The sequence below is a fragment of the Megalobrama amblycephala genome, linkage group LG16 (assembly GCF_018812025.1).
Source record: "Megalobrama amblycephala isolate DHTTF-2021 linkage group LG16, ASM1881202v1, whole genome shotgun sequence".
In the NCBI taxonomy this organism is placed as follows: Eukaryota; Metazoa; Chordata; class Actinopteri; order Cypriniformes; family Xenocyprididae; genus Megalobrama; species Megalobrama amblycephala.
Window position 1 is genome coordinate 33,913,168 of NC_063059.1, and position 27,519 is coordinate 33,940,686.

Sequence of the window (27,519 nt, forward strand, 5' to 3'; positions counted from 1 at the left end):
GAACTAACCCTTTAATAAAGGCCTTCTGAATTTGTGTAATTTTTTCCCCCCATTTAACAAGTTAAGAAGTAAAATATCGAGCTTCCGCCAGACCGCCTTCTGTATTCAAGTTACGAAGAAAGCATACACTGGCGTTGCGTTGTGTCAGTTACTCTTTTTTCCGTTGAATAGGGAAGGCGTAGGACGTTGCGTAAGCTTTTTGAACTGCAAGAGTTTGGTGCTGAAGCTAGATATTGTAACTTACTTCAAAACTTGTTAAATATAGATTTTTTTTTTTTTTACACAAATGCATCGCTTCGCTTCAGAAGGCCTTTATTAACCCTCCGGAGCTGTGTGGAATATGTTTATGATGGATAGATGTGGATGGAGACACTTTCTTCAACTCATACTCGTATCATTCACTGCCATTATAAAGCTCGGCTGCGTCAGGATATTTATTAATATTTCTCAGATTGTGTTGAGGGTGGCTTGAGGGTGAGTAAATCATGGTGTGATTTGAAAGTTAAGCTTTATTCATTTGTTTATTATCTTATAAATGTATATATTTAATATATATATATATATATATATATATATATATATATATATATATATATATAAAATAATAAATTTGAAAATAAAAATAGTAAATGTAATTTTTTGTTTATTATTTATGTATTATTTAGACGGAATTCAAAAGGCAGTGAACACCCGCTCAGTTAAAAAAAATAAATAAAAAAGTACACTTTTGAAAATACAGAAACGTGAACGTTCAGAAAAGTGTGTTTTGGCCTCTAGATGACGGTATTTTATGCCTTCCGTCTGGATTCTTGTATGTTCCCGTTCAGACTCTTGAACATCAGCGGGAAGAGAAAATTTGCATAAACGCCCGTGTGCGCCAATGAGCTCGTCGAGAGGGCGGGGCTAGCGGGTGGAGTCGCGGGAGGAGCGCAGTCTATGCGCCAGTGACTACTGCTCAGTGAATAACAAACGCAGAGATTATCCAAATTCCGTCCATTTCTCACGGTCGTTTCTACAATTTACGACCCTTAGAAGCGCCTCAGCCCACGTGCATCTGATCGAGCGTCGGTTTCGCGAGAAATTCTCATGTAGAATAATCTTAAATTAATTTCTCTCCATATTTTCTCTGGATTACACAAAAGGCGGCACGGACACTTATTGTGGTATCCTTCTATTCGGTAAGTCTCAATGGCAATCTGTGCTCTCATTTAACATGCATTATTTATAGTTTTAGGCTATCATAAATTACAGCTGAAGTGGTTGGAGATTGCATATCTGCAGATATCTGGTTTCATCAGATCCATCTATGATAAAGCATGCATAATAGAGTTTTAAGGGTCTGATGGGGTGAAAAAATAATTAACCACTAACATCCATCAATACTTGCTTTTCTGGACACGCAAGAATGTCAGTGCGATTGAGTCCAGATGTTTCTGAACACCCAGCATCATAAAACACCACATATATGATAGATGATAATAGCATGATCCAGTTGTAAAATTATGCAACACTTATAGTCTGATTGTGATATTATGTCTAATAATTATAATTACATGTCTGTTTTTGATCAATAATGCTTAGGCCTGACACTGTGAGGAGTTTGTCAAGAGCTCTCACTGAAATATGAGTACAGGACTGCAGTGTATGTGGACTATCAATATCAGCAGCATTATAATCTGCATAGAATGATTAAAATACACAAATAATATACATTTTCTTTATATAGGGTGGATTCAGGTTGATTGGGATACTTTTTCCAAGTCGTTTCAATGGAAAAATGTCCCACTCGCCCTAAATTCCCCCTTCTTTTCCTAGCTGATGTAGTCATACTTGAATTGATTGTTTAGCCTATGATGGTAAATTCAAATTATGTATAGAATATATTATTTAAAAGTACTTTGGGACACAAAAAAAAATATTTTGAAGAATATTGTTTTTGCCCAATGCATAAACATATTTTAAAATATCTTCACAGAAGAACATCATTATAGAATGATAACCGAGTTTTAATTTTGGCTGAAATATCCCTTTAAATATTTTAAGTCTGGTGTGTTTTGCTCACATAAACACTGCACCATAAGACATCAGTTACATCAATTTTTACATGATTTTTATCATCCATTTAACTTTCTACTGTAATTTTTGGCATTTCTTCTCATGTGTTCAGAGGTTCAGCTTGATTCTTTTCATCAGTACTGCAGGTTGTGACTTTGACCCCAGTTTGATTATAGTTTAAAACCTTTTTTGACTTTTAAAATTACTATATATAGGTAACTTATATCTTTTGGGTTAGTTCACCCAAAAATGAAAATTCTGTCATAATTGCTCACCTTCATGTCGTTCCACACCCGAAAGACCTTCGTTCATCTTCAGAACGCAAATTAAGATATTTTTGATGAAATCCGATGGCTTGCATTGACGGCAAGTTAATTTAGACTTCCAAATGCCCAGAAAGGTATAAAACATATTTAAAACAGTTCATGTGACTACAGTGGTTCAACCTTAATGTTATGAAAGGACAAGAATACTTTTTGTGCGCCAAAAAAACAAAAAACGACTTTATTCAACAAACTCTATAGTGATGAGTGATTTCAAAACTCTGCTTCATGAAGCTTTACGAATCTTTTGTTTCGAATCAGTGGTTCGGAGCGTGCATCAAACTACCAAAAGTCACGTGAACCATTGAAATTTTGAACACTTATGACGTAACAAAGCCTCGTTTACTGAAATCACGTGACTTTGGCAGTTTGAGATCGTTTGATACGTGCTCCGAACCACTTTTGGTGCACAAAAAGTATTCTCGTCACTTCATAACATTAAGGTTGAACCATTGTAGTCACATGAACTGTTTTAAATATGTCTTTAGTAGCTTTCTGGGCATTGAAAGTGTTAATGATCTTGCTGGCGAGGCCTCACTGAGCCATTGGATTTTATCAAAAATATCTTAATTTGTGTTCTGAAGATGAATGAAGGTCTTACGGGTGTAGAACGATATGAGGGTGAGTAATAAATTACATAATTTTCATTTTTGGTGAACTAATCCTTTAATAGATTGATTTAGTCAAATGAAATACTTCTTCAGTCTGAACTTTTTGTCGTACTTTCGCTGATCCAAAATTCAAGCCTATGGGCTAGTTTAAGAAATCTTGTTCAAGAATATGAATCATTATATTTTCTATTCATTCCCCAAGGGTACAGCCTTTTTGGGCTGGTTTGAAAGTAATTCACACAAAAACTGTAAGTACCCCTCTAAGCAACTTTCCTTTTCTGCACTATTTAATCACCTGTCACACTGACTGTTGGTATTGGACTGCATGTCCATGACAGCTGAATGGGTTTTTTTTTTAACTGTCCTGAGTGGGTACCGTCTGTTCTGCGTGTCTGTGGCGTAAGTCTGCGCCTCATTGTTATCCAGATGGACGAACAAGAGGACACAGCAGCTGAAACTACAATAGCGCAGGGGCAAAGGGCAATCAGACGGCTGCCAGCTAAGCTGTGGCACTGGAGAAGGATGTAATTTCCTTTGTAATAATAAGGGTGTGACTTCTAAACAATGGACTACAATTCTGCGCCATACAGAGAGGAGTTGCCTGAAAAAGCCATTTCCGTTTTTTGCTGAGCCATTCTTCAATTGCAGTGCGTGAATTGTGTAGAGGGATTTGTGTCTTTGTGATTTGGTTTATTTATTGGCATGTCTCATATTTGACAAAGGATTGTGGTTTATCTCATTACCAGGACTTCATAGTGTATAAAATGAAATGATTAGCTCCAGGTGCACATGGTACCTCACAAGAGGCAGCATGCTTTGCTCCAGTTAAAAGTTCAATATTAGGCAGTTAAATATCTAAAAACCACTATGCCAGTGTTATATATTTTGTTCACTCGAGTACTTACAATATCCCAAATGTTTCCAACTATTTGTAAATCGTGAGAAAATTGGAATTTTAACCAAGGCTCCGGGACGTGTGAGGAGTCGCCTGTCAATTGCGTCATACCCGCGTTACCCTCGGTTTCTGGTTTTATTTTGTAGAAACCATGGAAACACCAAAGACGCTTAATATATTACATGTTTTAATAGACAAGGGAACAACTGTTTTGATATATTTATACACAGAAAACGAATTATTGTTATATAGCTCAACACGTTTAGTCTTATTGTTTAAATCTAATTTTCTTGATTTTTTGCGAATACCATGCTTTACCACGCCTCAGAGAAAAACACTATTTTGTCAAGTAGCTAACATAGCATAATGGGTTGGGGTTAGTTAATAGAGTAATACAGTATTTTCTCCATCATACAATCCGTTTTAAAATTAATTAATTAATTAATTAATTAATTGCATGCCATTTATCAACACAAGCCATCCAGCATTTAATATGATATTCTAAAATCGATCTATCTTACTGCAGTGTGTAACAGTGTCTCACAGCAGCCGCCGAGCGAACGCACAGAGTAACGTTATAACATAATTTTTAACACACTCAAATGTATCTAATATGATAAACAGAGCTGCGTTACCTCATACTCATGACCGGAAAAGCGGAAGCGGCGCCGGCGACTGTGGCATAATAAAAGTTCTGCTGTTCGTGAGGCATGTGTTGAGCCTCGTTCAGCTCCCACAACACTCAGTCCTGCTCTGCTTCATACTACAGTAACATTAATAATCACATCCATGAACATGATTTCTTCCCGAGTCATATCCCTATTGTTTTCCACCGGCCGTTGAGGTGAAGACCACATGTCCCAAGATTCCGCGCTCAAACTTGGTGTCATCAAGCTACACATTTGTTTTGAATAGGCCTCTAGCGACCTCTAGCGGACAGAAAATATTACATAAATATTACATAATGAAAATCAAGTTTTTAACCATGTGCAAATTCATCAGTCAACACCATTGCTGAGTATTTTCTCCTTAAAACTCCAGTGAACCCCCTGTTCACTACGTCACAGATAGGTTGCAACCAATCCTGTTACGTAACAGTCGGGATCATTAATATGTACGCCGCCAATATTTGCATATGCCAGCCCATGATCGAGGCATTACACAAGGGCAAAACGTCTGGATGTGCACAGCTGAATCATCAGACTAGGTAAGCAAGCAAGAACAATAGCGAAAAATGGCAGATGGAGCAATAATAACTGACATGATCCGTGATAACATGATATTTTTTGTGATATTTGTAAATTGTCTTTCTAAATGTTTCGTTAGCATGTTACTAATGTACTGTTAAATGTGGTCAAAGTTACCATAATTTCTTACTGTATTCACGGAGACAGGAGCAATCGCTATTTTCATTATTAAACACTTGCAGTCTGTATAATTCATAAACACAACTTCATTCTTTATAAATCTCTCCAACAGTGTAGCATTAGCCGTTAGCCACAGAGCATCATCAAACTCATTCAGAATCAAATGTAAACATCCAAATAAATACCATACTTAAGCGATTATATATGCTGCATGATGAACACTTTGTAAAGATCCATTTTGAGGGTTATATTAGCTGTGTGAACTTTGTTTATGCAATGATAGAGTCGAGAGCCCGGAAGAGGGCGGAGAGTGCGAGCAATTAAAGGGGCCGCAGCCTGAATCGGCGCATTTCTAATTATGCCTCAAAATAGGCAGTTAAAAAAATTAATAAAAAAAAATCGATGGGGTATTTTGAGCTGTAACTTCACAGACACATTCAGGGGACACCTTAGACTTATATTACATCTTGTAAAAAAACGTTCGAGGGCACCTTTAAGATCTTTAGTTCAGTATTTGTACTGGCTCCACTACAAATATATATATATATATATATAATACACACACACACAGACACTTTTATACAAAAGACTATTGATTTATTCGGATTTAATTTGCAATAAGAGTAAATTATGTAGCTATATAAATATAATTTGCCAGGAAAAAAAACTTAACAGGCATAACTTTGGAAAAAATGACTCTCCCAGTTTCCTCAGGATTTGTGTGGAAAGTGCTGGACCTGGAGTCATTCAAAGTAATCACATCAAAGTGTGCTGGCATTCAGCTGTGAAAATCAAAGTAGTTTAGCTCAATTTCTAAGGTCGACCTTTACATGCCATGCACACATTTGAGCGCTTGCTTGTAGACCTTACATTTTTCTCTGCGTTAAGAATATCATAGCACATCCACCAGTACATGATTTATACATTATGTATGACCACACTTAAATGGACTTTACAGTGAGATCTCAACTGACAGGGTGATGAAGCTCTTTCCCTTCCTAGTGCTCATAATGGGTAATTTAGTGATGCTTGGCAATGTGTCAGGATTCTGCAAGGAATCTGTTTAGGATCAAAATGTTTCTATTGAATTTAAGTGTGTAACATCATGTACTGTAGATCTAGACTCGCAGACTCCATTTTAGTTAGGTAATTTCTGAAGTTCACTAAAGGTTTACCCACACTAAAAGTTTTTTAAAACTTACATGATTTTTAAATTGTGAGAGACCAGAAACATGATGATAAAAAATCATAGATTTAACAGTTTTGTTCCTGTAGTGTGTGCAGTGTTGTGATGTGACTAAAAGCATCTTTACACAGCCGATTTATGGCTGTTCTGAAGTGGGTCTGTACCTGCTCAGAATTCAGTGTAAAGACGCAATGCCATGTTAAAGAAGACCTAAAATACGCCGGGTCTGACCCACCTCAGCCCCTAGTATCAAAGGCGAGTCTGATACTGTTGTGGTTCAGTGTAAATGAACGCGAAATATAGCCGCTCTAAACTACGTCATTGTCATGACAACCAAAAGCATTCCAGTCAGCTCAGGCGGTGCGAGATTCAAGAAGCAGGAGACGAAACATATAACTTAGGGCAAATAATAAAAATAATGTCTTCCAAAAAGGGGCATTGAAGTAAAGAGTCCTGTACTCACATCGTGAAGCAAAACCACCAAAATAACAGCAGAGAATCGTCGTGGGTCATCAATTGGCTTTCGCCGTTTGTAATCTTCCCATGAAGAGACTGTCAGATCAACGCGCTACTACATTTTTCTCAGATAAGGTAAATGCTTAACACAATCGGCGTCACTGTGATTGTGTACTGTTATATTATATTCCAAAAATCATCTCCTTGAGGACGATATTTCACCCACACACGACAGTCTATCTAGTGATCTGCCGCTGCCTGATACACGCAAATGCTAGCATCATTTGTTGTTTCTGTCTCTTTGAAAAAAAGAAAAAAAAAAATGTTCGACCTCTTTTAATCCTGTTGTGAACTACCTGGTGTAATAATGTATAATTTTTTGTTGCATCGTTCAATTTTTATTATGACAAACATCAAAGCGTGAGATATAGCACGCAGTTTACTACTTTAAATTTTCATTTTTTTTTTTTATTTCGAGTTATATTTTATTGTTTATTATTTAATTATCTTTAAATTAATTTTGTTAAAACTGTTAGTTTTGAAATACTTATGTTCAAAGCATTGTTTCCCACGATTTTAATTCCTGTGTAAATGCATTTATACCGCTTCAGAGGAGCATTAAACAGTCTGTGTAAATGCACATTTTTGTGATTTTATGCCGCTTCAGAGTTGGTTTCTGTGCCGCTTTTTCTGTGTAAAGATGCCTTAAGACAGCAAAACCACACACTAACAGATTCCATTCACAAACAATCAGAGTCCCGACTGTGAACATGGGAAATCTCGCAAAATCTGTCGTGGTCAAACGTGACTTTAGAGTAAAGAAACATGGCAGACGACGGGCAAGAAGAAATGGTGATAATAGTATTTGGACTGCTTTTTACAGAACATTCATTTTGTTGGATGAAGTCGTGGAGACCGCTTCCGTCTTTGGTCAGCTCGCTTTCTGATTGGGTATCGTATCGTTTTGTTCCTTGTGACTATCTATAGAGTCCGTGTGTGTTTATCCTCAGGGTTCCCTCCACACAGCAGGATTTCTGATTGTAATTATTGAACAGAAGGCCTTCTGAAGCGACGCGATGCATATGTTTAAAAAAAAAATCCATATTTAACAAGTTATGAAGTGAAATATATAGCTTCAGCCAGACCGCCTTCCGTATTCTACTTACAAAGAAAGTGTAAAACTCTTCCCTATTCAAATTATGGAAAAAACGTAACAGTTTACACTTTCTTCGTAACTTGAATACGGAAGGCGGTCTGGCAGAAGCTAGATATTTTACTTCATAACTTGTTAAATATGTTTTTTTTTTTTTTATGCAAACGTATCGCGTCACTTTAGGAGGCCTTTATTAACCGTCCGGAGCCGTGTGGAGTATGTTTATGATGGGTGGATGTGGATGGAGACACTTTCTTCAGCTCATAATCATTGATCCCACTCACTGCCATTATAAAGCTCAATGCATCAGGATATTTATTAATATATCTCCGATTGTGTTCATCTGAAAGAAGAAAGTCATATACACCTAGGATGACTTGAGGGTGAGTACCCCGCTAGAAATTTTACGTTCCCAGAACATTCTCAGAACGTCCCCACTGTGTTAAGGACGTTGCCTAGTAACGTTCCCAGAACGTTCAGAGACGGTCACGATGTGGAGTTCTTTTGAGGTTTGGGGAACGTTATTTGGTGGACCTTCAGGGAACATTCAGGACGTTCTGGGAATGTTTAGGGGACGATTACTATAGGACGTTCTGATAACTTCCCAAATGTCCTCTTTGTAACGTTCTCGCACGACCATAAAATAACCAAAATAGAACGTCCCCCTAAAGTCATATAAGGAACCTTGAACTGCAGCACTTTCATTACCAAAAGAGGACGTTTTAGGAACGTCCCGAATGTTCTGTAAAGATTCGGAATTTTTGTCACCTTTAGAGAACTTTTATGCTGCGTTCACACTGAACGCGTCTGGGGCGCCAGACACGTCTAGTTGGACGCTTGAACATTTTGAAGTCAGACGCTTCAGACGCGCGTCAAATTCGCTCTATTCGCGCGTCTAAACAAAGTGTGTTCAGACGTGAATTTGCGTCATGGGAGGGGCTTCCATCTCTTTCTGCACAGATCCTCTGAATAAACACATCATCTCGTCAGTTGGAAACCAGTAGCAGCAATTTAATAACTTGGTTATGCCGGCCGGCTTTTGCTAGCTAGCAGGTGGGCTATATCAACGGCTAAAATCATGCAAAGCGTTTTACAACTAACCAGATTGTCAGATTTCTTCGCTTATCCTCTTCCAGGCAAGGTCCTTTTTATTCCTGTCTCGATAAAAATATGATGAAACATCATAGAGCTCAGGGTGGCCACACACAGCGACATCTTTGTTCTGGTCTCCACCGCTGATCACGTGATAAACGCGTTACTACCAAAGCAGAGTCCCTGATTGGTTAACGCGCCGTGAATTTTCGCCAAAGTTCAGATTTTTCAACTCTGGCGTCTAGGGCGTCAGGTGCTCAATTCGCACGTCAGGCACGTGAACGCTCAATTCGCGTCACACTAGACGCTTGATTCGCCCCGCAAGACGTCTAGACGCGCGTTTACATTGACTTAACATGTAAATCAGACGCCCCAGACGCCCCAAACGCGTTCGGTGTGAACGCAGCATTAGGGAACGTTGCGCAAGGTCCTGAGAACGTCGCCTTCTACGTAGGGTAAAGCTTGGGGTAATTTTCATTTGAAAGTGAACTAATCCTTTAACACACATTACACCACAGGTGTAATATCTGATAAGATAATGTGTAGAACCATCAAAATAATTGGGACTTTACCTAGGATTGTCAGAAGGGGAGAATTGGGCCCAAAAATCAGCCCCATTATCTTGCAGTGTGTGGGTGCTTTTATTCATTGAAATTTCAGCAAATAAAAATATTAAGCCAAAACAGCAATTAAATGGATTTTTGGTTTTCGGTAGCATTTCCCCGATGGCATGTCTTTACTTTTTTAGTGTCTTTTTTGTGCACACAATGTGGATAAACTACAACAGGTAAACACTCTGGAATGTAGTCGATCTTCATTTTGAATTTCATCGTCACCAATATTGATTCTTAAATCCCAAGATGGATCTTTTAGTCTATGCTGTTTTCTGCTGATGCTCAAAGAAAACTTAACTAAACAGTACTTGTTGTAGTACACCTCCTAGTCCTATCCAATAACTGCAAACGTAAAGTTTGTGTTTGTTACGTTTGATGTCTCAGCTTTCAAATTCTGTCAGTTTTATCATGAAATTCAAAGAGTAAATGTTGTTTTGTTGCTCTTTAATGTGGCGTAATAGATATATGGGACCTGAAGTAGCATCTCAAAATCAAAGGTAGAGAGAGTTGATCACTTTACAGACAAACAGTAGATTTCATATTAAAAATGATGAGTATATGACAATGGGCATCTCAATCAGTGGTTACAGACTTGTGTGAAGGAAGGAGATCGAACTGAACGCAGTAAGAGCAGCTTGTTTGAGTCATAAACAGAACTACTGCAGATGCTTTACAAGAGCTCATGTTCAATGTTCTCGTAGTCTTGTACTCTTGTAAAGCATCCGCAGCAGTCTGTGTGCTTACGTAAGAGAAAGAGAGTGAGAGGGCGAGAGCAACAGGGATAGAGAAACGGGAGATGGATAATCATAGTAGCGTCTATCTGTTTGTGCCTCAGAGAGCTCCCCTGTGTGGCACAACTTCAAAGTCAGCGACACCGCAATTACAGAATGAAATGAAATTCCCCTCTGATTGCGGTGGTGAGGCACTCTTCATTTATAAAGTAGCATCTCCTGTCTGATGCCTTTGTTCTTTTTAGCATTCACATTCGAAAGCCTGAATTCTAATTCTAAAGTCTAACAGCCATTGTTTTCTATCCAAAACAATCAGAAGATGAAAGTAAAGTTAATTTCACACTCTACAGTACAGTACAGTCCATTAAAGCAGCAGTGTGTAATTTTTGCACCGTTAATGGCACCATCTGAAAAAATCAGGTTTCTATAATGTACTTCAAAAACCAGGGACATAGCAACCATTACAACTGTTTTTTAGAAATGTCAAAGTTTGTCATAAAGTTTTTGGAAGATTATCAGTTTTGTTTTTCTTACCTGCAATGTAAAGTGGAAAATTGTATCTACACTGAAAAAAAATTGGTCTAAGACTTATTTTGAAACAGTTTTTGCTCAGTAATTGCTAGTAAATTTCACAAATAATTACAAAGAAATGACACATAATGCATTGAACTGAATGTAATTTACATTTTTTCATTGTACTTTAATGGAAAACTAAGTGAGTGATGCTGGGGCATGGCATTGATTTTGAGCAGCCAGAGTTTTAAATTTTAAATTGCGCGGCATTTCTCTCTGTGCGAATCCCTTTATGCTTTATTTTGCTAATCTTTGAAGGCTTCTTTTAGGGGAAGGGCTCTGATAGCAATGCTATGCAAAGTGATATAACTAGGGCTGTCAAACGATTAATCGCGATTAATCATATACAAAATAAAAGTTTGAGTTTGCATAATATATGTGGGTGTACTGTGTGTAATTATTATATATATATAAATACACACAAATTAATGTATATATTTAAGAGAAATATGGTATTTATGTACAAAATATTATTATTTATATATAATATATAAATTATATAAAAATATAAATAAATACATATACTTGTAAATATTTCTCAAATATATACATGGATGTGTTTGTATTTATATATACATAATAATTACACACAGTACAACCACATATATTATGCAAACTCAAACTTTTATTTTGTATTCGATTAATCGCGATTAATCGTTTGACAGCCTTGTCATAACCTACCAAATTGGCTAGTTGTGTTGATATGCGTTACCTGCCACAGTGGATTTTCACCCGCATTTGATGGGTTGGCGGGTGTTAAAGGTCCCGTTTTTCGTGTTTTTTTGAAGCTTTGATTGTGTTTATAGTGTGCAATATAACATGTGTTCATGTTTTGCGTGTAAAAAAACACAGTATTTTTCACATAATTTAATTATCTGTATACCGCTGTTTCCACTGTCATAAAAACGGGCCGATGACTTCCTTGTTCTATGAAGTCCCTCCTTCAGAAATACGTAACGAGTTCTGATTGTGCCAGCGGTTCCTGTGTTGTGATTCGACAGCAGTTTAGCGAACCTTGCCCGGAAAGGTCACGCCTCTTACCATAACGTGGAGATGCACGCGTTCAGTGTTATTGTAAACATCTTTAATTTTACCCTATCAATTTGAGCCGGAATCAGACCCGGTGATTGGACTGCGGGATGAAAATAACAGCGTTTCGACGACATGTCGACAAACACACTCTACAAACGCAACTCTTGTGTATTCCTGTGGGCGGAGGTTAGTCAAAAAACTGTTTTAGTGACGTCATTAAAGAAGGAAGTAGAGGGATGTAGTCCAAACTGGCCGTTCGATGTAGGCGACTTCTGTTAAATAAAATATCTCGCTTGGCATTGAACTTTGAGCTTTAAAATTGTACAGATTTTATTTATACTCTAACAACAACATTACACACTAACTAAAGTTTGAAACATGGGATCACGAAGAACGGGACCTTTAATTTCAAACCCTGGTTATTATTACGTGTAGTTTTTATTCACCATTAAGCAACAGGTTAACCAGTTAACACTGCTATACTAATAAGTTACCTTGCTAATTGAATATTCAAAAAAGTGTTTAATTTGACCATCTCTAATTTTGGTGAGTAAATAAATGTATTTTAAAAACCTTTGCAGTATGAGTAAATCACTTGCATATGTGACCAAATTTCAAGCAAGGCGACTAAAAAATGTCTTTAATTAGCCAAAGGCTAGTAAATTGTACGATTTCACTCGCCTGTGATTGAGTTAGAGGCAAAAACTAAGTTTAGCTCAGATATAATTTCATTGCCTGCTGAGCTTTACGCACTGTCGCTTGGCTGAGAGCGCCCTCTCAACGTGAAAGGTCTACACGTGAACTGATGCAGAATTGACGAGGTAGATATAAAATAAATGCACGGCTCGACAATAAGGAGTGTCAGATGAACAAAATTACGGAACTGTCAGTCTCTGTCCTGATCGGGCCAGTGCTGCATCGTTTATCATTTGCACGTGTTTTTAACCATTGCCAATGTACGCATTCAAGCGCAAGAAGACATGAAAAACAGCTCAGTTTGGTACTCGTGCTGCGTGAGAAGTTTTGTGTTAACTCTGAGGAGCACTTGCTATATCCTGTTCATTGTGGATCTCATAGTAGGACACAAGTATATATATATATATATATATATATATATATATATATATATATATATATATATATATATATATATATTTTATATTTTAAACAAACAATATTGAAGTCTCTATGGTCACAGCTTTAACATGTCAACTCCGCCATCGCAGTGTAATAGTTTCTGTAAATAGTTGTGGAATAAATCTTGCCATTTTTGATGTTTATTAAGGCAGCTACCTCTAAGGAAAAAACAAAAAGCAAAATTGCTTCACTGAACAATATGTGGTTAAGGTGGAAAAAAAATCAGTTTTGTCAGGTTTTATGTCTGATGGTTGACAAGTGCTTTCAAAAAGTCTATATAATGTGATTTAATATATTTTTGTATGTGGAGAATTCTTCTAATGTTGTTTCATGATTATATTTACATATACTGTATATTTGGCCCCAGCTGGACCTTTGTCAACACCATCAGTATTTGTCAACTCCGTCAGTATTTAACACTGTCAAGTGAAGTTTTTTGTTAAAGGGATAGTTCACCCAAAAATGACAATTCTGTCATCATTTACTCACCCTCAAGTTGTTCCAAACCTGTATGAATTTCTTTCTTCTGCTGAACACAAAAGAAGATATTTTGAAGAATGTTTTGAGCCAGACAGTTGACTTTCATAGTAGGAAAAAAAAAATACTATGGAAGTCAATGGGGTTTGAAAATATATTCTTTGTGTTCAACAGAAGAAAGAAATTCATACAGGTTTGGAACAACTTGAGGGTGAGTAAATGATGACAGAAAATTGTATTTTTGGGTGAACTATCCCTTTAATTTTGAAAGAAATGTCTTATTCTTTTATTCAATTTATTGTGTAAAAATTTTAAAACATCACTGGATCTACATGGATCTACATGGATCTATATGTATCGTTTACCTAAGAACAGTGGTGATGTATGTTTAATATTAAAAGGAGGGAGAAGAATTAAGGAATTTAGGAACTCTATTGTTCATAATAGTGTGAAAACAGAAAAAAAAAGAGAATGTATTTTATGATTTAGCTCATTTAACACCAATGTTACATATCTGAATACTTTACACTTTCTTGGATGGATTAAATTAAATTAGCATGCTTTTTAGTGTGTCTGACAGAGTTGACAAATTAAGTTAAATGAGTGAGTAAATATTAAATTTTTAAAAAATTTTAAAAAGCACATTATCTGAGACCTTTGTCTACAGAAATATCATTTTTTTAATAATGTAGTGTTAGGTTTTTGTTTTTTTATTTTTTTTATTTTTAACATCTAAAACATGTTTTGTCCCTTATCTCAAGAATCTGTGATATGTTCCTGACAGTTTTCTGCATCCCTTCGCCATCCCGACTTCTCACTCTCGGCTGGTTCCTATCCTAGGGGGGATTCGGGGGAAATATTCTGGGTTCAGGCCAAATTCCAAAATTTGAAGTCCTCCCCTCAGACAGCTCGCCAATACTCTGAATATTTGTACAAATTTTCTATAATTTGTCATTTCTACATACTAAATGGTGTACTCAAACAATTGGATATCGATCATCTTATGGATTTGCTTTGGGATCCAAGGGGGACTGGAATCAATGGGTGCCCAATCAACAGCCCTGTCAAACACTTTCCCTGTCTTCCATTGTTATGGATAAACTGATAGTCACTCCCTGAGTCAGTGTTGCTTTGTCAGTTTAAAATCCATCTACGAATGCCTTAGTCTTTCGATTCTGAGCTGGAATAGGAAAGTGTTTAGTATCAAAAATACACACAGCAGCTTTAAGAAACCAAGATCACAGCAAAAGACGGCATGCACCTTGATTGCCAAGATATTTAGGCATCTCTTCGGACTTTCCACAAATACTCATCTGAAAAGGTTAAAAGTATCACATGTCTGTGACTAGGGTAAAGGTGGGCGTGGTTTGTGCCGCTCCAGTCCTCAGTGTAATTACTCTGACTCATGCCTAATGCTAACACAGACAAATGATGGAGGGTGTGGAAGCTTTTCCATGTTTGCCTATCCTGACATTCCCCCGTTTCCAATCATGTCCTTTCCAAACATCTGTCAGAAGCCTTCAGCTGTTGAACAGATGTTGTGGATTCTCTCATCTGTAACCGAGGATCCCGCTGGAATGAGGTGGAGGAGGAAGAGTTGGAGGAAACAAACAACTGCCCAGACACTTTTACTTTTTATAGTGTATTTAGGCCAAATATGAAAATAGAAATGATGGTCCGTGGAGCACGGATGCTTCCAGTAATGCTGAGCGTTTGGCCGTTTTGCACTTTATCAAACTGCGGTAACCCGGTGGCATCAAAATTAGAGACCCTCCCCTTGATGAAATCTGATTCAAGTGGTAGTAAATGGAGATCTGTCTCGTCTGACCACATGTGATCGGTTCACATGAGACAGATGTTGTTGCTTTGGATCGATTTTAATATCCTTACATGTGTCACCAATACCATTCCCACAAATAGTTGACTAAAGTGGCAGGACGGAGTTTATGGAAAGCTTGATTCTGTGTAAACACAGAACATGTAAACTTCTTCTCAGGGAAGAATTTTGTAGTCAGACAGAGAGAAGAGTGAAGAGTGTGAAGAGCAAAAATTCTATAGAGCATCTACATTATAAAATAAATAACAAAAGCTATTCTTTTCTTTCCATGGTTTGCTAAAACACATCTGTCTATCCTGTTTTCTGTTAGCCTCCTGCCCTCAATCAATACTTCTTGTGCGGAGCCCATCTCATCTATTATTGCAGCACTTGCTCACTATCTTGGTTTCACTCAGTTGCACTTTTTCATCAGTTTAAGTGAGGCTAGAAAATGAATGTATTCAATTCCACAAAGAATTTTCTGAACAAGAAGACCTGCCTGTGAGTGCAGTGCACTCATTAGGGAGCTTAGAAATATATGAAATATGTTTTCTCACTTTTTTTGTAATGTCTAAATAGGTTTTTAGGTGTTCAGTATTGTGAAAAAGAAGCTGAATTGTTGGGTGCTATGACAAAATGGATGTCCAGACCTTTTTTCACCAGTTATTATATTATATTATATTATATTATATTATATTATATTATATTATATTATATTATTTTTTAAATACATAGAACATTTAATTATTATTATTTTATTATTAGTGTCATGATTTGTTTAAATATCAGATTTATTTGAATCATCCATCCATCCATCCATCCATGTTTGTAGGGCTGCACAATTTGCCCAAAATTTTGTGAGTATATACATATATCTGCAAACTAGTTGCTTTTCGGCGAAATTCGCCGTTTTGAATCAAAGTATGTCATTTATGTGAATTGTGTAGATCCGAAGAGGTTTTTTTCGGGGGTGGGGTGGGGGGGTTGGGTGTCAGTGTGAATTTGCAGGCACAATAATTCTCACAATAATCGAAAATGGGCTACTTTTCCATAGACTGCAGACCATATACATCTTGAGCGCACCTGAACCGATCATCTCTTCCACTTTACAACATGAAATAAACAGGAATAAATATCCGAAGGTACGTTGAAAGATACAGTACAACTTACCGAAATCTATATCATGTCACATTAATCGATCAATCAGTGTTTCAACTGCGGAAAGTCGTCAATAAAACAGCTTGTAAAAATGTCACATTTACCATCACATTTACCTCAGAAAAGCCGTTCATTGTCTAAAAACTCGTTAATCAGCTAGTCACCAATGTGACTAGGCCATTGCATATTTATTGTACTTAACATGTGCTTCAATATTGAATGTATAAATCAGTTTTATGACAGCCACCATTTAAATGTTTAGGCCTATATAAAAATGAGTAGAACGAGTAGATTTAAGTAGCTTACAAATCAATTAATTTTAACCTTTAATAATATATTGATGTACCGACTGTGGTTCCCTGTATAGTTTACAGCATTAATTGAGAGATATTTTTTCTTTGAGGAAATATTGTACCTGATAGGCCCCAAATTAATCATTATTGAATTGAAGGTAATCAAATTGAAATCAAATTGCAAGTTTCTGAATCAAAATCCACTCCAATTGTGAAATTTGTGTCAATGCCCAGCGCTAGTGTCAATAAATGTTTTTTAATTTTTCTTTTCTTTTTTTTTTACTTGAAGCAAATGTCATTTTTTCCACTTATTTTCTTGTCAGAGTGCAGCAGAATGCTTAGTTTACATGTTAAAATCATAAAATACCTTAGTAATATTTCACTGTAAAATAGATGAAATCAAGTATTTAAAAAAAAAAAAAAAGTATATAATTATAATAATACTAATGATAGCCTTTGTGGTTTTATTTCAATTTAATTGTGCATCCCTAACATCATCACTCCATTATTTTGGTTGACAACAGATATGACAATAGATCTAATTAGTTGACTTCTAACCCCAACCAGGACACAAACCTGCGCTTTCTGGGTTTCCAGGCCATATCCTAAACCACAGCTAATGTTAGCCTGTTAGCTGGAAAAGTAAGAAGCACATTTCGCAAGCTTTTTTTTCTTCAAAAACAATAGGCCAATATGCATTATGAAAAAGTAATGATAAGTCAAGTATTCTAGCTTACACTGGTTTAAGCTGGGGTTGTTTCAGCAGGGTGTTCAGAATTTACAAACTGATTTGCTTTGCGTGCTGCACAACGAAACACACCACACCCGTGCATTGGAAAAGACAGATGATAGAACACTGAGCCAGTTCTTCAGTGATTATAATGGCGAGTCTAGCCAAGATTAGTGGGAATAATTTCAATAGGATCTGATTTTAAGTTGGAAAGAATATATGAAGCATGTTGAACAACTTAACTTGTTTCTTAGCGAAACTTTGTCTGCATTCGTTAGCCTGTATGCTAGCAGTTTACTTTTTTTATGTGTAGGTGCCAGAGTGAGGGTGTGTTTTGAACTTCCTTTTTAGTACCACCCTGCAAGTGAGGAGTCTTGAGTACCATTCAGTTGACAATTTCAAAGAAACACAGGCAGTCTAAAATATAAATATTCTTAATAGTGTCTTTTTTTACACTCTTTTCATATCATAGGTGTACCTCAAGTAAGTCCTCATTAGCAATCCACAGTGCAGTCTTCACTTGCAAATATACCCATTGTGAAACGGTGCCCGCAGGCTGTCATTGCAGAAGTCTGGAAACATGATGTAGTGTAATAAGAGCTCTACTGGAACTGTTTTTGAAAAACGTAGTGAATATTCCTTTCTACGGTTATCTGCCGTTTTACAGGACCACAGTGTCTTCCTGCTCTGTGTATGGCCACTTTAGCCTCCATTATGGGATTCTTATAGACCATAAGAAGACTTAAAATGGTTAAGTGAGATGTGTCTATCAATAGAGCAAAGAGTTTCCTGAAAATACATGGCCTTTGCAAGCAGTGAGCATAGCCAGAGGTTTACGAGCAGGCTGGATAGATGCTAGAATCAATAGTTTCACTTTGTAAATGTTTTAACAGCTATTAATGCTAAAATAAAATAATCATTTCTAGGTGATACAGTGACAGGATTATGGATTTTAAGCAGATGGTCTCTTCAAAGGGTTAGTTCACCCAAAAATGAAAATTATGTCATTAATGACTCACCCTCATGTCGTTCCAAACCCGTAAGACCTCCGTTCATCTTCGAAAAACAGTTTAAGATATTTTAGATTTAGTCCGATAGCTTTCTGTCCCTCCATTGAAAATGTATGTACGGTATACTGTCCATGTCCAGAAAGGTAATAAAAACATCATCAAAGTAGTCCATGTGACATCAGTGGGTTAGTTAGAATTTGTTGAAGCATCGAAAATACATTTTGGTCCAAAAATAACAAAAACTACGACTTTATTCAGCATTGTATTCTCTTCCGGAATCCTTTCCATTGAATTGATTCCATTGAATTGATTCCATTGAATCCTTTCATCTGTACGTCGTTGTTTTTGGCGATTAGGACATCCGCGACATGCACACGTACGCACCATTTAAAAAAATATAGCAATATCAAAATACAAACAATGCAGAATAGCTTGAATACAGCGTGCGTCTCCCTCAGACTGTAAACGAAGCTCGGGCGCACCGGATAACACGTCAGCAGCGTCTTACGTCAGCAGCGTCACTGCGGAGTCGTGAACCCGGATTGACAACAGACCCGGAAGAGAATACAATGCTGAATAAAGTTGTAGTTTTTGTTATTTTTGGACCAAAATGTACTTTCGATGCTTCAAAAACTTCTAACTAACCCACTGATGTCACATGGACTACTTTGATGATGTTTTTATTACCTTTCTGGACATGGACAGTCTACCGTACATACATTTTCAATGGAGGGACAGAAAGATGAACGGAGGTCTTACGGGTTTGGAACGACATGAGGGTCATTAATGACATAATTTTCATTTTTGGGTGAACTAACCCTTTAACACATCAAATGTGTTCTCTCTCATAATAGTGTTTTGTGAATTCTTTGTTTTATTAGAAGTGTTTATTTTATTTAGAATTCAGATTGTGTCAGATTCGGACTGACTAGTGGTCAACTAATAGGTTTCTCAATGTCTAATGGAAATATTTTGGGGAATTATTGGTATTGATTGATACCATTGATACCAATCAGTTTAATGGACATTTAAAAGCCAATATTGGATATTTAATTGATAATTTAACAGTGTTAAATGTAATTGTTTTGCAAAGCTAAGAAGACTATCCATTTTTCATCCCTATACTCAGTTGTAACATTTAAAATGATTTACATAGACATTTCAGTGCTTCCCACAGGTTTGAAATATACTTGCGGTGGTAGCCGGGCGAAAAATCCTCCTATTACCCACGACACAAATAATGTGTGATTTTTAACAGTATTTTTATTTACTTGAAATTAATTTTAATTACTTAGCATATTACATTCAATTACATACTAATATTATGCATTATTATGCATTGTAAATTATGCAAAATTACAGCATTTAAATGGTTTTCCTTTTCCTATGTTCTCCTTGTTGTCATATAGTGTCTCTCTCAGTGAATGGGACACAGATTTTACTAGTAAAATTTATAAAATGAATAATACATGTGTCAAATAATGTTCTTAGTCTTTTCTTCCTATGGGGGAGACTACAATAATTTACTATGAATTAAATGGAAATCAAATTAAATACAATTTATTGTGTAACCAAAATACCAATAATGCCCAAAAGAAAAAGAAAAAACTTAGCATGTGACTTTTAATTATAAACAAGTCCGAAATACACCGGGACTCTTATTTTGAAATGTCTGATCTATTGCAGGCTGATCCTTCAGATTCTTACAACCGTCTAAAACATTTTATATAAAGCCATAAAGTAGACTTTGTAATAATTAATCAACTTGAGTTCATTAGCAATCACTTGGCATAAATCTGCACTTTTCATTAATTGAGAATCACTTTGAAGCAGACTGAAGCGCTGTTGCGCAAGCTTGTAGAACGCGCAAGCAGCGCCCCCTTGTGACTTTGCAAAATGCAGCGCCCGTGGGAATGTCAGCGGGAGTAAACAGTTCTGACGCACAAATAACGAGCAGGTACGAAACGACTAGTTATTCGATCGCGGATGGTTTCATTATCTTGCACGGATATAAAAGTATAAAAGGATAAAATAATAAAAGCAAAAATGTGTCTCCAAATATACTTGGGTGGCCATTATTATACGTGGGTGGCCCACCCAAGTAAAGTCTATGTGTGGGAAGCACTGTATTTATAAGCTTAGGGTGGAAACATTATTTTAATGTTTTTGAAAGAAGTCTCTTATGCTTACCAAGGCTGCATTTATTTGATCAATTTGATCAAAACTATAGTAAAAGCAGTAATACTGTAAAAAAAAGTTTTCTATTTGAATACATTTCAAAATGTAATTTATTTCTGTGATGGTAAAGCTGAATTTTCAGCAGCCATTACTCCAGTCTCCAGTGTCACATGATCCTTCAAAGGACTGTAATTTTACATAAGTGCACTATCATTTGACAAGCTGTTTTAGGTTTTAAAATACTCTACGGACTGACCACCTTTGTTATTCAGCCAGTCGGACACTGTTATCAATGTTGATAATCTCAACATAATCCATCAGTTTGCCACTATCTACTACAACTTTAGGCCCCGTTTACACATGGTGTTTTAATCCATCTCTTTTGTCCACTTTCAACTACTTTTGTCTTGATTTCTTCGAGGGGAGGGTCTTTAGGTGGGTAATTGTATGGGTTTTTTCAAATCTTTCGATCTAATGGACAAAATAATCTTGTGCAATTTTATATATAAACCTGGAGATGACAGAAAAACACACTGAGAGCAGCAGCTTACATTTCTGCTCTGACAGCCGTAATACCACGGCGAACGCTGTGAGCGCATGTTAGAAACCAGGAACGGTGAGACAAAATTGTGCTTGGTACGCTTTCATCTTCAAACCAAACTTGGGTCTTCAGCCGACAAACTTTAAATCTCGCCCGGCTAGCGTGCTTCTCAAAATATTTACGCATTAGGTGAGAAGGCGGAGAGTAGGTGGTCTTTTGTAACTGTTGACCACTGAGCATTAACACTACGAAAGCAATCAGGTCAAATGCGTTTTCGACTACCTCTGGAAGTGGTCGAAAGTTGACAAGCTCAAAACGTTTTAGTTCCCATTTACACCTGTATTTGGCGTCATCCACTTGTGATCCGATCGACCAAAACACATCTTAATGCCAGGTGTAAACAGGGCCTTAGAGTCTGAATGCTTTGGTGTCCAGAGCTATTTAATGTGAAGCACTGGATCCATTTGTAAATCATTTTGTATCATCCGACAGTGAGAAACAGCAATCTGAGCCATGTAAGGGTCCTAAGATTTGGACACCCAAATGTGGACACCCTCCCCCAAACTCACTGAAACCCCCTAACTCCTCCCTTATACAGCTGGCTGTGTTTGGTCAGGGAGCGGAGCAGGACGGGGGGAGGGGGTCAGTGGAAGCACAGCTGGTCTGACCTCCCTTCAACCAGCTGCCGTAACAAAGGACCCCTGTCAGGCTTCTAGAAAGGTGGCCCGTCTACCCATCTTTTTTTTCCCTGTCCCATTTCTCTTCTGCCACTCTCCCTCCCCCACCCCGACTCCATTGTATCCCTGTAGATCTGTCCCAGCTGTTAGAATCTTTTTATGTTCCTTTCTTTTGGCGTGACCTCCCTTCCACTGAATTAACCCCGCTTCCATATGCATATACGACTTGTGCGCATACACGCTTTTACAAAACTGTTAGCACAACTTTTAAGAGACCAATGCTGATGCTGAAGCTTTTCAAAAAACGTGGGGTCGGTAAGATTTTTAAATGTTTTTGAAAGAAATCTCTTATGCTCACCAAGCAATGATTTACACAATATGCAAAAAATTGCATTTTTTTCTTTTAAGGCTGACAGAACGGGGTCCGACAGAACGCTGAGGCTGAAGCTTTTTGGCCAGATACCTTGAGGGTGGGCCTTGATGCCACCCAGTACCCGTCCCATTCCCTTTTGTTCCAAGCTGCGCGTGCCTAGCAATTCACAGCAATTGTGTTGGTGGCGGGGAGGCCGGGCTGTGTCCCTTTGTAGTCCAGCCATTGTTCCTGACACACGCTCGTGTTTGACAGACGCACGTGCTGACAATGGCCGCACAGCATACCTCTGCTAATTATTTGCCGGGGCCCGCTGAAAGATGAGACGCGGTGACCATCTGTGATCCGTGCTTTTAATCCCTGCATGCCCACCCGTCCGGCCCCTTCAAATCCCTGCCATTGTTGGGCCACACCTTTTAAATCTTTTTCAGTTTTCTTGGTCTGTCTCTTCTGGAGAAAGAAGAATCCAGACTGAATATGTTGGATCTCATATTGAGGATCTCACATATGTCTCCTCTTGACACATTGAACATCTTGAGCTCACAAAAAGTATTCTCATTCTTTCATAACATTAAGGTTGAACCACTGTAGTCACGTTGACTATTTTAATGATGTCTTTACTACTCTTCTGGACCAAACATATCTTAATTCGTGTTCCAAAGATGAACGAAGGTCTTTCAGGTTTGGAACGACAAGGTTGAGTAGTTAATGAGTAATTAATGACAAAATGTTTTAGTTTTGGGTGAACTAACCCTTTAAATGGACAATTATTAGCATTACCATTTTGTGTAAATAAATAAATAAATAAAAAGTAAAACTCCAAAAGCTAAAATCGGTCATTTTAAATACTACAAATGAATTTAGGCATCATCGTAACATTGGTGATTTTGAAGATTAACTTTAAAGGTAGGGTTGGCAATTTTTCGGAGAAGCTAGCAATAGCAAGCTAGCTTTGAAAGCATAAGATCTCACCCTCCCTTCAAAACGTCTCCAAAGCCATGTCTTCTCCAAAACACATGAATGCATACAGCAGGGAGCAAACAAAAGCACCACGAGAGACTGCGTTAAACTACCTCACGGGTAATGTCACGGATCGGTTACGGTTACGACATGGCGTGAACGCAGTATAAGCTGGTTGTTTTGGTTCAGGCCTGTGAAAGGTGGCTGCTGTTTCTTTTGTGGTGTTCACGACTGACGTCTGTCTAAATCTGCATAGCATGAAATGTGCTGATTACGTGTGACGTCTGCATGAGCAGGAAGCGTGGACATATAAAAATGCATACATTGACAAGCAGGTAGGACATTCAGACCGATTACAATGATTGGACGAAGATTTTATGGTCCTATGTCTTCCACATATATATAATTACATTTAGACCTCTTAAATAGTGATTGCTTTCAAGATGTGAAGAGACTTTCAACCAGCATAACAAAAATGTTTCTGGAACAAATTACCTATACCCTGCCTTTCAGTGAGAGTTTGATGATGGCAATCTAAGGTAATCTAAATTTAAAACTGGGGAAATGAGCATGTGCAATTCAAGTGTTTACATGATTAAAGGATTAGTTCACTTTCAAATTAAAATTAGCCTAAGCTTTACTCACCCTTAAGCCATCCTAGGTGTATATGACTTTCTTTTTTCTGCTGAACACAATCAGATATACTGCCCTGGCAAAGTGTGGTTTTGGACGATATCAGCATAAAGCCTTATCATTTTTTGGTGCAAATACATTAAAGTAACTTGACATTATCATTGAAGTCCAGCAATAATAATTTTCATTTTGATTACATAATAATGGCAATATCTACATGTCAAAGTCAGACATGCCCCTTTGCCAGCTGTGATGCCTGGTTACTGGTTTAAACTTGGCCCAGGTTTGTAAAAGATTTTTGGGTCAGCACACTTAATAGCTTCAACAGTTGATTGCCAATTAAGTTTAGAATGCAGTGAACCAATTGGAACCCAGTTTAGGTCAGATAGCTGCTAATGGTGGATATTTTAATAAATCGAAAATTTAAGTTTTTTCTATGTATAAACTGTTTATGTAATAAAATATGTTTTCGTAGTTTGTGTTGTCCCTTATCAGTGCAAAATTATCACAAATGAAAAAGGATTCATGCCAGTATTGTCCAAAACCCCACTTTTCTGGGGCATTTCCAAACTTTTGGAGGGCAGTGTATATTAATAAATATCCTGACGCATCCAAGCTTTATAATGGCAGTGAGCGAGGATCAACAAGTATGAGCTGAAGAAAGTGCTTCCATCCACATTCATCCATCATAAACATATTTTACATGGCTCCAGGGGGTTAAAGGGTTAGTTCACCCAAAAATGAAAATAATGTCATTTATTACTCACCCTCATGCCGTTCCAAACCCGTAAGACCTTCGTTAATCTTCAGAACACAAATTAAGATATTTTAGTTGAAAACCAATAGCTCCGTGAGGCCTCCATAGGGAGCAATGGACACTTCCTCTCTCAAGATCCATAAAGGTACTAAAAACTTTTATTTAAATCAGTTCATGTGAGTACAGTGGTTCAATATTAATATTATAAAGCGACGAGAATATTTTTGGAGCGCCAAAAAAACAAAATAACGACTTATTTAATGATGGCCGATTTCAAAACACTGCTTCAGGAAGCATCGGAGCATAATGAATCAGTGTGTCGAATCTGCTGTTCGGAGCACCAAAGTCACGTGATTTCAGCCGTTGGCGGTTTGACACGCGATCTGAATCATGATTCGACACACTGATTCATTTATGCTCCGATGCTTCCTGAAGCAGTGTTTTGAAATCGGCCATCACTAAATAAGTCGTTATTTTGTTTTTTTTGGCGCTCCAAAAATATTCTCGTCGCTTTATAATATTAATATTGAACCACTGTATTCACATGATTTCACTGATTTAAATATGTTTTTAGTACCTTTTATGGATCTTGAGAGAGGAAGTGTCCATTGCTCCCTATGGAAGCTTCACTGAGCCATCGGATTTCAACTAAAATATCTTAATTTGTGTTCTGAAGATGAACGAAGGTCTTACGGGTGTGGAACGGCATGAGGGTGAGTAATAAATGACAGAATTTTCATTTTTGGGTGAACTAACCCTTTAATAAAGGCCTATTTAAGTGAAATGATGCGTTTGTGTAAAAAATATCCATGTTTAACAAGTTATAAAGTAAAATATCTAGCTTCCGCCTGACTGCCTTCTGTATTCAAATTACGGGAAAAAAAACGGAACTGGCATCAAGTCAGTTAAGCTTTTTTTCATAAGTTAAATAGGGAAGGTGTAGAATGTAGGGTAAGCATTTTGAAATGTGAGAGTTTTACAGAATACAGAAAGCGTATTCTATTCACAAAGTAGTAGAATACACCTAACTAATATTTCTCAGATTGTGTTCATCAGAAAGAAGAAAGTCATAGACACCTAGGATGGCTTGAGGGTGAGTAAAGTTTGGGTTAATTTTCATTTGAAAGTGAACTAATCCTTTAATTATTCCTATTGATCGGATTGTTCAAGGTTTACACCACCACTTTTAAAATCCAATCAAAATTTAATTCTGATCGAATGAGGAGTTTACATGAAGGCTTTTTAGTCCGATTGATCATCATCAGTGGATTATTTGGGTGCACGTAAACGTAGCTAATATAATTTCTCATCAAATTCTAAAAAGTAATTTGAAAAATAAATAGATAATAATACAATTGTCTTCTGCTCTATAGAAATAGAGAAACCACTATTCATGATTTTTATCAAGTGGGGAAAGTTTACAGGAAGCATCTCAGCCAGGTTTGAATGAGTTTTTGTTAAGTCAGAGGCCCCCTTTCTCTCGCAAGGCTTTGTTTCCTAACAACCAGACAAAACACTCATGGAAAGGTGCGCTTCCACGGCTTAAATGACTTTCACTGACTGGTTGAGAGGTGGAGATAACAGTCGTTTCATTCTAGCATGGAACACTAACTTAATTCTGTCTGCTTCGCTGTTCTTGCCTTTTAGTTTGAATCAATACATTGTATCTGCCTAGTGAAGGTCATCCAATGCACTGGGTGAAGTGCGCAGACTATAGCTAAAGCACAATCATTGCAGTCCTCAAATAACAGCCGTCTGTTATTCTGGAGAATTCATGGACACCGAAGGTTTTCAAGCAGGTATTTCTGGAATATTTTCAATTTAGTTGGTTTATTTTGAGATATTTTGAGGCCTGATAGCATAATGGTTTCTACTCCTTAGTGCAGACAACAGCAGTACATGCTGAACCCAAAGTGACTGACTTGCATTTTTGATGTCCTTTAAAAAAAAAAATTCCTCCCCAAACCTCTTGGTTGCGTACCACAACAGGGTGTCTCTGAAAACAAAAGGAAAAATGGTGCATCGTCGTAATTTTGTATGGGAAACTCCAAACTTTCTTTAAACCTTCTTTAACTTTCTTTTATATTGTGCATCCTTAAAATTATATGAAAACAATTGTCATTTAATGGCATAGGAACCAGGGTTGTCTGTGATGATAGGTTCATTAGCGTTTTTTTCAGTTCCACTCGCGCAGTGACGTCTTAAGTTCGCCCCATGACCGCAGGCAGCTGTCCCACACCATTAGCATAACAAAGTTGTCCACTTCTGCTCCCTGTGTTGGATGCCACTAGCTGTCAAGAAGGAACCATGTGGCATGTCCCAGCCCTGCTGTGGGCCATCTGTGGGCCTGTCCTCCTTTCCACTCTCTATTCCTGACTCACTCTTACCAGTGTGGTGGAAATCTCCATGTAACATACTTGAGTCATCGCCCCATTCGGCTGCAGTCTAATAATTGTGGGTACAGTTTTTGTGTTTATCCACTATATGGACTTGGACGTGGTTGGAGGTCCTGTCACACTGACATTTGTCAGTCACTGGCCTTTTTCTTGCTTTCCCACTGTGATCCATTTATTTTCTGTCTTGAGTGTACTGTGAACTGTGCACCCAGCGGCATTTAATTAAATCTTTCAGGGAAATGTAGCCTTTGTGGGGAGAATTGAATAAAAACAAAGTGTTAACATATCAGTGAGCACT

At 37.4% G+C, this 27,519-nt stretch overlaps 1 protein-coding gene across 1 annotated transcript in view; it reads left to right on the forward strand.

Annotated features, from left to right (window-relative positions):
• Positions 1-822: 822 nt before the first annotated feature.
• numbl (NUMB like endocytic adaptor protein) overlaps positions 823-27,519 on the forward strand; it is a 72,519-nt gene continuing 45,822 nt past the window's right edge. The window contains exon 1 of the mRNA XM_048160084.1: positions 823-1,178. The gene's annotated coding sequence lies outside the window, so the exon portion shown is untranslated. The remainder of the gene's footprint in view (positions 1,179-27,519) is intronic.